The sequence below is a fragment of the Sapajus apella genome, unplaced genomic scaffold, assembly GCF_009761245.1.
Source record: "Sapajus apella isolate SASKATOON/1434 unplaced genomic scaffold, GSC_monkey_1.0 scaffold18, whole genome shotgun sequence".
Lineage (NCBI taxonomy): Eukaryota > Metazoa > Chordata > Mammalia > Primates > Cebidae > Sapajus > Sapajus apella.
Window position 1 is genome coordinate 16,584,342 of NW_022436958.1, and position 9,150 is coordinate 16,593,491.

Sequence of the window (9,150 nt, forward strand, 5' to 3'; positions counted from 1 at the left end):
TTTTCTTTTCTTTTCTTTTCTTTTCTTTTTTTCTTTCTCTTTCTTTCTTTCTTCTTTTTCTTTCTTCTTTCTTTCTCTCTCTCTTTCTTTCTTAAGAGACACATAACTATTTCTTTAGTTTGCTTTTTGAATTGGAAACAGAAGGCACTATTTTTATTAAATAAGGGCTACATCATAAAAGTAAAGTTCTTACAAACTTGCTTGTCATTTCTAATTCTACCATGCAACATATTCATAACTTAGTTCTTCTCTTCGTACCCATTAAATTATTATTTCTTACTGTTTTGTGTTTAAAGAGCAGTTATTTTTCAATAATAATAAAGTTTTTTTAATCTTTTTAGGACAGAGTTGATTTCTATAATGCTTTTATGAGATTGGAGCAGTAGTTCTGTTGGAACAGCTGAGTTAAAGTAGTAGTTAAAGCAATATTGGACAGTTTTAGATGGGACTTGCTTGTTCAGCTTTATCTAGCACAAGATCACTGCTATCAGAAAAGACACACTTATATTCCTTGATCTTCCTTCAGGTGACAGGTGTTTATTGTGGGCCCACTGTGTAGTGGGCACTGTACTTGGGATTAACATTACAAAGATAAATAAAACAGGGTGGTTCTACCAATATGGAGATGGTTGACTAATTTATGGAACATTCTTACAATGGATATGACTCTAACTTCCAAAGAGTACATCAGATATATATCTATGACCCTGGTAATTTTATCATTATAATGCTCTTAAGTATTTGTAGTTTGTTTATTTTAAAAATATTTTATTTAAAAATGGTGTGTGTTTATGAGCATATTAAAAAATTTAAAAGCATTCACACACAATAGTAGTTATAAATGGAGAGTGGGTTGGAGCAAGCAGGAGGAGTCTTTCACATTTTTATATAACTTTTCTTTATAAAGAACAGTGTAATAAGTGACTGTAGACATGAAATTTTCTGGTATTTTTGAAATTAAAAAGATGTAAAAAAAAGAAGTTTATTTAAGGAATTGAGAAATAATTTCAATATGTTTTAAAAAGTCATTGCCAGTAAATTCAAAGATGTTTTTCTGGTTTCCCAGTAGTAAAAGAAGTTAAAAAATATACATATATACATATAAAATTTAATATTTCTTTCCTGGTATCCTTGCTTTGGTTTGAAATAGTGAATCTAAACTTTTTAAAAGTTAGCTTATTTACAACACAAGCATGTAAAACTAACTTGTAGCAACCCAAGAACAAACATTTCTCTCAGAAAGTAATTGACTTTGCCATTCTGGGGCCTTTCAAATCTACAGGCAAGTTCAAATCTATAGGGCACGCTGTCAGGAGGGGCAAGCTGGAAACTCTTGGGCAGCAGCTGATTCAGTAGAATTTCTTCTTGCTCAGGGAAATCTCAGTTCTATCTTTCACCCTATTGGATCAGGCCCACCCAGATTATCAAAGAGAATCTCCTTTACTGGCAGTCAACTGACTTTTAGGTGTTAATCACATCTGCAAAATATCTTCACAGCAACACCTAGATTAGTGTTTGAATAATTGGGACTATAACCTAGGCAGGCTGATACATAACACTGGTATCACAGTCCACCCTTCGTCAACTTGGTACCCATCTACATCTCCTTAAACCATACTTAACTTCAAAATAAAGACAATACTTCTTTAAATTCTCTTAGGCGGAAGGTTATACTTTTGTTAGGTGTTATACTTCTACCTAACAGAAGTTTATACTTCCACCTAACAGAATCCCATGTACCCTATCTTATGTGTAACTTTTTCAGCTTTATTAAGATATAACTGACAAATAAAAATTACATGTAGTCAAGGTATACAATGTGATGGTTTGATTTACATATACATTGTTGTAATGATTACCGCAATCAAATTAATCAAGACATCTATCACCACACATAGTTATCCTGTTTGTGGATATGGGGGGACAGGGTTGAGGATGCTTAAACGCTACTCTTTCTGCAAATTTCAATAAACAATACTATATTATTAACTATAGTCATCATGCTGTACCTTAGGTCCCCAGAACTCATTCTTCTTATAACAGAAAGTTTATATACTTTCAAAATCTTTCCATTTCCTCCAGTCCCTGTTCCACATTCTGCTTCTACGAGTTGGACTTTTTTGGATTCTACATATAAGTGAAATCATACAGCACTTTTTGTATGTGGCTTATTTTACATGGCATCATGTCCTCCAGGTTCATCCACATTGCTGCAAATGGCAGGATTTTCTTCTTTTTTGTGGCCAAATAATATTCCATCACACACACACACACACACACACACACACACACACACACACACACCCTATTTTCTTTATTCATTCATCCATTGATGGAAAAGGTATTGGTCTGTTCTCACACTGCTATAAATAAATGCCCGAGACTGAGTAATTTATAAATGAAGAAGGTTTCATTAACTCACAGTTTCACTTGGCTGGGGAGGCCTCAGGAAACTTAGAATCATAGAGGAAGGGAAAGCAGGCATCTTCATCACAAGGCAGTAGGAGAGAATGTGAGTACATGTAGGGGGAACTGTCAAATACTTATAAAACCATGAGATCTCATAGGAACTCACTGCCTATCACAAGAACAGCATGGGGGAAACCACCTCCATGATCTTGTCACCTCCTACTAAGTCCCTCTCTCTACATGTGGGGATTAATGGAATTACAATTGGGTATGAGATTTGGGTGGGGTCACAGAGCTAAACCATATCAGACACCTAGGTTATTTTCATATCTTGGCTATTGTGAATAATTCTGCAGGGAACATAGAGGTACAGATATCTCTTTGAGATACTGATTTCATTTCCTCTGGATATATACTCAGAAGTGGGATTGCTGGATTGTATGGTAGTTCTATTTTAATTTTTAATGAAATCTCCATACAGTTTTGGGTGATGTTCACCCTCCTCTTTGATATCCTCTAACTTAATACTATGATGTAAAGTTCACTAGTGTATTGTATTAGATGATGGGGAGTCATAAGAGGGAATGTTTGCTTTATGTATATACAATCAGCTATATCGATAACGAAATAAACAAGAAATACTTGTACCTATTACAGTGCTCAATCCAGCAAGTGGTCACATGGCTGTAATAGCTGATGTATAACTACCTTTCTCTCTACCCATTTTATAGTCTGTTTGCGCTCAGCAAGGACCTCAGGTGCTTTATGATGATGGGGAAGCATGGTGAGATCAGTGAATTCCAGGAGAATGGGCCCATTGCCACATTTTATTTGCTATGAAATGTGTTTCTTTGTCAGAAGCAATGCTATGTGGAATACCATGATGCTGATAAGGCATTCTGTAAGTTCATGGATGGTAGTTTTGGCAAAAGCATTGTGTGCAGAGAAGGCAAATTTGTATTCAGGGTAAGTATCTATTCCAGTAAGAACAAAACACTGCCTGCCCCTTCAGTGATGGAAGCAGTCCAATGTAATCAATCTGCCACCAGGCAGCTGGCTGATACCTCCAGGCAATGGTGCCACACTGGGGACTCAGTGCTGTTCTCTGCTGTTGGAGTTGGATACTCAGCAGTGGCTGTATCCAGGTCAGCCTTGATGAGTGGAAGTCCATGCTACTGCTCCCTGTATGATCTCCATCCATGACAGGATGGCCATTTTGTTCATGAGCACACTGGACAATGACAATAGTGGCTGGGTAAAGAGGCTGGCTGGTAGCCATAAAATGCATGATATCCTCTGGATTATTAAAATTCTCCTCTGGCCCCTCCCAGTGTGAATGAGCAGGTCTTACTTGATAAATCCATTCTGACATCCCAATCCCCTTAAGCCTTTTGGTGTCTTCCTCTTCCATATACCAAGGCAGTTCTGGCATTTCAGTTTATTTAGCGTAGGACATCTTTTGGTCCAATTTTCAGTCAACCAAACTGTCAGAGCCATTTCTAACCCCTCAAGCGAACTTGCTGAGTCTAGAATCTCTGCTTGTGAGCCCATATCAATAAATTGATATTTATTGCCTTCCTCTTTTTTCTTCTTTCGTTCTTTCTTCTCTCTCTTTTTTTATTATAAAGTATTTTGAACAATGAAAAATAAACAGAATAATATAAACTCTCACCACCCAGATTTTTTAAAAAGGATTAACTCAGAGGACTTGTGGTATTTAAACCCTGCACATCCAAAGAAAGGCCAGGCCCTTAATTGATTCCTGGGAGATAGCCTATAAGCTTGTGGAATATCCTGCCTGATAAAATTATCTGTATACCTGGGGCTTTGGGACATGCCAAATAGTTTATGCTAACAATGTGATTTATAGTAAATGCTAGTTTTTGTTCACCTGTGTTATGGCTATATCAGTTTGACCTCTGGGGAGGCAGGCTAGAGACTGAATAGCTAAGGTTGATCGTGTGGTTGCTCTATGCCTATGTGAGGGCTCTTAGGTACCAAGGCTTGGATAAGTCCTCTTTGTTGACAATACTTTGTACATGTTGTTACACGCTGTTACTGGGAGAGTTAAGCATTTTCTGTATGACTCCACTGAAAGAGGACAACTGGAAGCATGTGTCTGGTCTCTTCGGGACTTTGGCCTGCATGCTTATTGTGTTTGATGGTTTGATTCGGTGTCCTATTGCTATCATAAATCACAACCATGAGTATAGCAGCTTTTGTGAGTCCTCATGAATCATGGAACCTCAGGGTAGTTTTAGGGATTCCCAATACAGATGTTAACATTTGTCATATGTTATGCTTCCAATCTTTTTTCTTTAAAGAAACTGAGGACCCCAATATTCCCCCTCTTCATTTCATTCCCTTCCTTTTAGCCTCCTAGTCCAGGAGTAGCCACAATCCTGAGGTTTGTGAGTCCTTTCATTTCTGTTTCATATATATGTGTATATAAATATATATATGCATATGTATATGTGTGTATATAGTTATAAATGTGTATGTATTAATTTTTTTAGAGATGGGGTCTCACAATGTTGCCCAAGCTGGACTTAAACTCCTGAAGTAGGGATCCTTCCACCCTAGCCTCTTGAGTAGCTGGGACTTCAGGCACAAACCACCATGCCTGGCTGTTTTTTTATATTTTTAATTCATATGTGTGCATTTATAAATAATACATAGTATAATTTTTATTTTTTTGAGACAGAGTCTCATTGTGTTGCCCAGGCTGGAGTGCAGTGATGTGATCTCAGCTCACTGCATACTCTGCCTTCTGAGTAGCTGGGATTACAAGCATGTGCCACCATGCCCAGCTAATTTTTGTATTTTTAGTAGAGGCAGGGTTTCGCTATGTTGTCCAGGCTGGTCTCAAACTCTTGACTTCAGGTGATCCACCTGCTTCGGACTCCCAAAGTGCTGGGATTACAGGGCGTGAGCCACCACACCTGGCCAATACATGGTATAATTTTTTATGTGTTTTCTTTTAATATAAATGGGACCATATTGCAGCATGTAGCAACCATAAATGTACACTTCTGGGTCTCTGATTATGAAGAGCATAATTGACTGAATACCTCAGCTACTAGGCTCTGAAATCCATAACCATATTCACATTGAGGCCACATTTGCTGAGGGCCATGCTTAGCCAGTGATGATTGTGGCAGGAATACTAAAGTGGGCCTATTCTTGGGAGACAAGGGACTCCCGTGACAAGTGACATTGACTTGAGGATGCCCTATCTTCTTTGCCAAACTTTCTTAGAGTTGTACTGTAGTCTAAGAACCTTCCACCAAACCTTTCCTCCTTCCCGCTCTGCTTCACAAGCATCGGATCTGCAGCATAGTGTGACAACCCCTGGCCTCCTCTAACTCCAGCCCTATTTTCCCTCACAGGTATTTCCTTTCATTAAACCTTATAATATCTCCCACATGTCTAATCCCATCTTGGCAACTGGTACTCAAAGGACCTGAACCACCAATTTTATTTTCAGTTTGCCTTTTTTTTTTTTCCAAAACTCTACATTATATTTTTGAAATTTATCAATGTTGTTACATGTACTTCTAGGTCATCCATTTTAACTGCTGCATAGTGATTCATTATATAAATGTATCACAACTCATTTATCCATTTCCCCATTGCTTCAAATTTTTATTTATTAAAAAAGCCATTGCATGGAATAGTCTTATGTGCATCGGCTGCACATGTGCAAGGGTTTCTCTGGTGTATACTCCTAAGAGGAATTGATGAATCAAAATTATTTGCATGTTCTTCTCTACTAGGTATTGCAACTTGCTCTACACAGTGGTAGTATCAATTTGCACTCTCACTAGTCATGTATGAAAGTTTCCATCTCTTTTCCATTTTTTCCAACACTGTTATTTATTGTTAGACTTAAAATTTTTGGTTTGCTAGGCCAAAATGGAAACAACTTAAATGCCTATTAAATGATAATTGGATAAACAAAATATGTTATATTCATACAATGGAATAATACTAAGTTGTAAAAAGTGAAAAGAGTACTGACACATGCTACAACATGGATGAAAACAGTATGTGTTCCCAGCTAAATTATAGGCAGGTTAAATCTAAGGACCATATGTTTATACATCTTTGTATCCTGCATAATTTCAAGCACTGTGCTGAATAGTTAGACATAACATGTAAGTAGTTTTGACTCCTTTTAGTACATCTCCTTAACATCTGCTTAACATATTATCATTCTTAATAAATAAGTGGATAAAAATTTGGTTTATCAAGGATCCTGATTAAATTCTAATAATTGATGTCTTATTATACATTAAACTTCTTTTTAAATTGTTGCCCTATTTTACATTAGGTCTTTTTACTTTTTACCATTTAATCTTAATGGCTGGCTTGAGCTGCTCATAAAAGTAATGGCCCATTCATTTATTTTATCCATCTCAATAGCTGATACAGTTCATTGAACCCAGTGGTTCAACTGGTGTGATTGATATGGAAAGTACATGTAGCAGACAGAAGTATGACAATCATTCCAGAGCCTGGTTTGTATACTTCAGTATTGTGATCTTCAGAATAAAACTGGGAAGCCCTCTTAGGGGCCAGGGACACCCAAAAAAGGAGAGTCTGGGTCCTCTGTTCTCATTTCAACTGGAGTCATTAATCTCTTTTACATACTAAGATTCCTCATAAGGTGCTGTTTGAGCAATAGCTTTTCAGACTAAAAACAAATTTAGAAAATTATCTGACATTTGCATAAATATGACCAAAATCTTCTTAGTTTTCAAGTAGATCATTCATTCATTCACTTTTTTACTTATTAATTTATTCAATAAAACTTTTAGAGCAATATATATGCTAAGCAATAATTTAGGCTCTAAAGAGAAGCCTCTCTCCTCAAAAGCACCGACAGCTAGTTGTTCTGGGTACAATAATTTATGCCTAGTTATAGAAAACAAAGGTAATTTGCAAGGTTTCTTCCTTATACTCTTATTCCAGCTTATACAGTTTTCTTTTCCCTTTTTCTTGAGATAACAAAATAAATTAGTATAATTAATTTTTGACAACTTTGCAGTCACAATAACAATAAAATCAAATTGGTTAATATTTAGAATTTGCCTAAGAGATAAGAAAATGTCATCCTTCAAAATTAAAGTTGTACTAGTTTGCTTTCACATTGCTATAAAGATACGTCCTTTATAATTTATAAAGGGAAGAGGTTTAATTAACTCACAGTTCCACATAGCTGGGAAGCCTCAGGAAACTTCAATCATGGAGGAACTGGAAGCAGTCACCTTCTCCACAAGACAGTGGGAAAGAGAAGAGCAAAGGAGGAACTTCCAAACACTTACAAAACCATCAGATCTTGTGAGAACTCACTTACTATCATGAGAAGAGAATGGAGGAAACTGCCCCCATGATCCAATCACCTCCCTCCTTTGACACATGGGGATTACAGGTCCTTCCCTTGACACGTGGGGATTACATTTTGAGATGAGATTTGGGTAGGGACACAGAGCCAAACCATATAATTCCACTCCTGGTCCCTCCCAAATCTCATGTCCTTTAAACATTTCAAAGCCGATCATGCCTTTTCAACAGTCCCCCAGAGTCTTAACTCATGTCAGCATTAACTTAAAAGTCCAAGTCCAAAGTCTCAGCCGAGACAAGTCAAATCTGTTCTGCCTATGAGCTTGTAAAACCAAAAGCAAGTTAGTTACTTCCTAGATACAATGGGGGTAAAGGCATTGGGTAAAGATTCCCATTTCAAATGGGATAAATCAGCCAAAACAAAGGGGCTACAGGCTCCATGCAAGTCCAACATCTAACAAGGCAGTCATTAAATCTTACAGCTCCAAAAAGATCTCCTTTGACTCCATGTCTTACGTCCAGGTCACACTGATGCTACAGATTGGCTCCCACAGTCTTGGACAGCTTCACCCCTCCAGGCTGCTTTCACAGGCTGGCACTGAATATCTGTGGCTTTTCCAGGTACACAGTACAAGCTGTCAGTGGATTTGCCATTCTGGGGTCTGGAGGATGGTGATCCTCTTCTCACAGCTGCACTAGGCAGTGCCCCAGTGGAGACCTTTAGTGTGTGCTCCAACCCCACACTTCCCTGCCTTCCACACTATCCTATCAGAGGTTCTCCATGAGGGCTCCACCCCTGCCGCAGACTTCCGCTGGACACCCAGACATTTCCATACATCCTCTGAAATCTAGGCAGAGGTTCCCAAACCTTGATTCTTGACTTCTGTGCACCTGCAAAACCAGCACTATGTGGAATCTGCCAAGGTTTGGGACTTGTACCTTCAGAAGCAAAGCCAGTGCTTTACCTGGCCCCTTTTAGCCATGGTTGGACCTGAAGCAGCTTGGACACAGGGTGCCGTGTCCTAAAGCTGTACAGAACAGTGAGGGTCCTGGGCTCAACCCAAGAAATCATTTTTTCCTCCCAGGCCTCCATGCCTGTGATGAGGGGGGCTGCCATGAAGATTTTTGACATGCTCTGGAGACACTTTACCCATTGTCTTGACAATTAATAGTCAGCTCTTCATTACTGTGAACTCCAAATATCTGAGACAGGAATCAGTTAATTTAGAAAGTTTATTTTGCCAAGGTTGAGGATGTGTACCCACAACACAGCCTCAACACGTCCTGATGACATGTGCTTAATGTGGTTGGGCCATAGCTTGGTTTTGCACATTTTAGGGAGACATCAGACTTCAACTGATATACAGAAAATATACATTGATTTTGTCCAGAAAG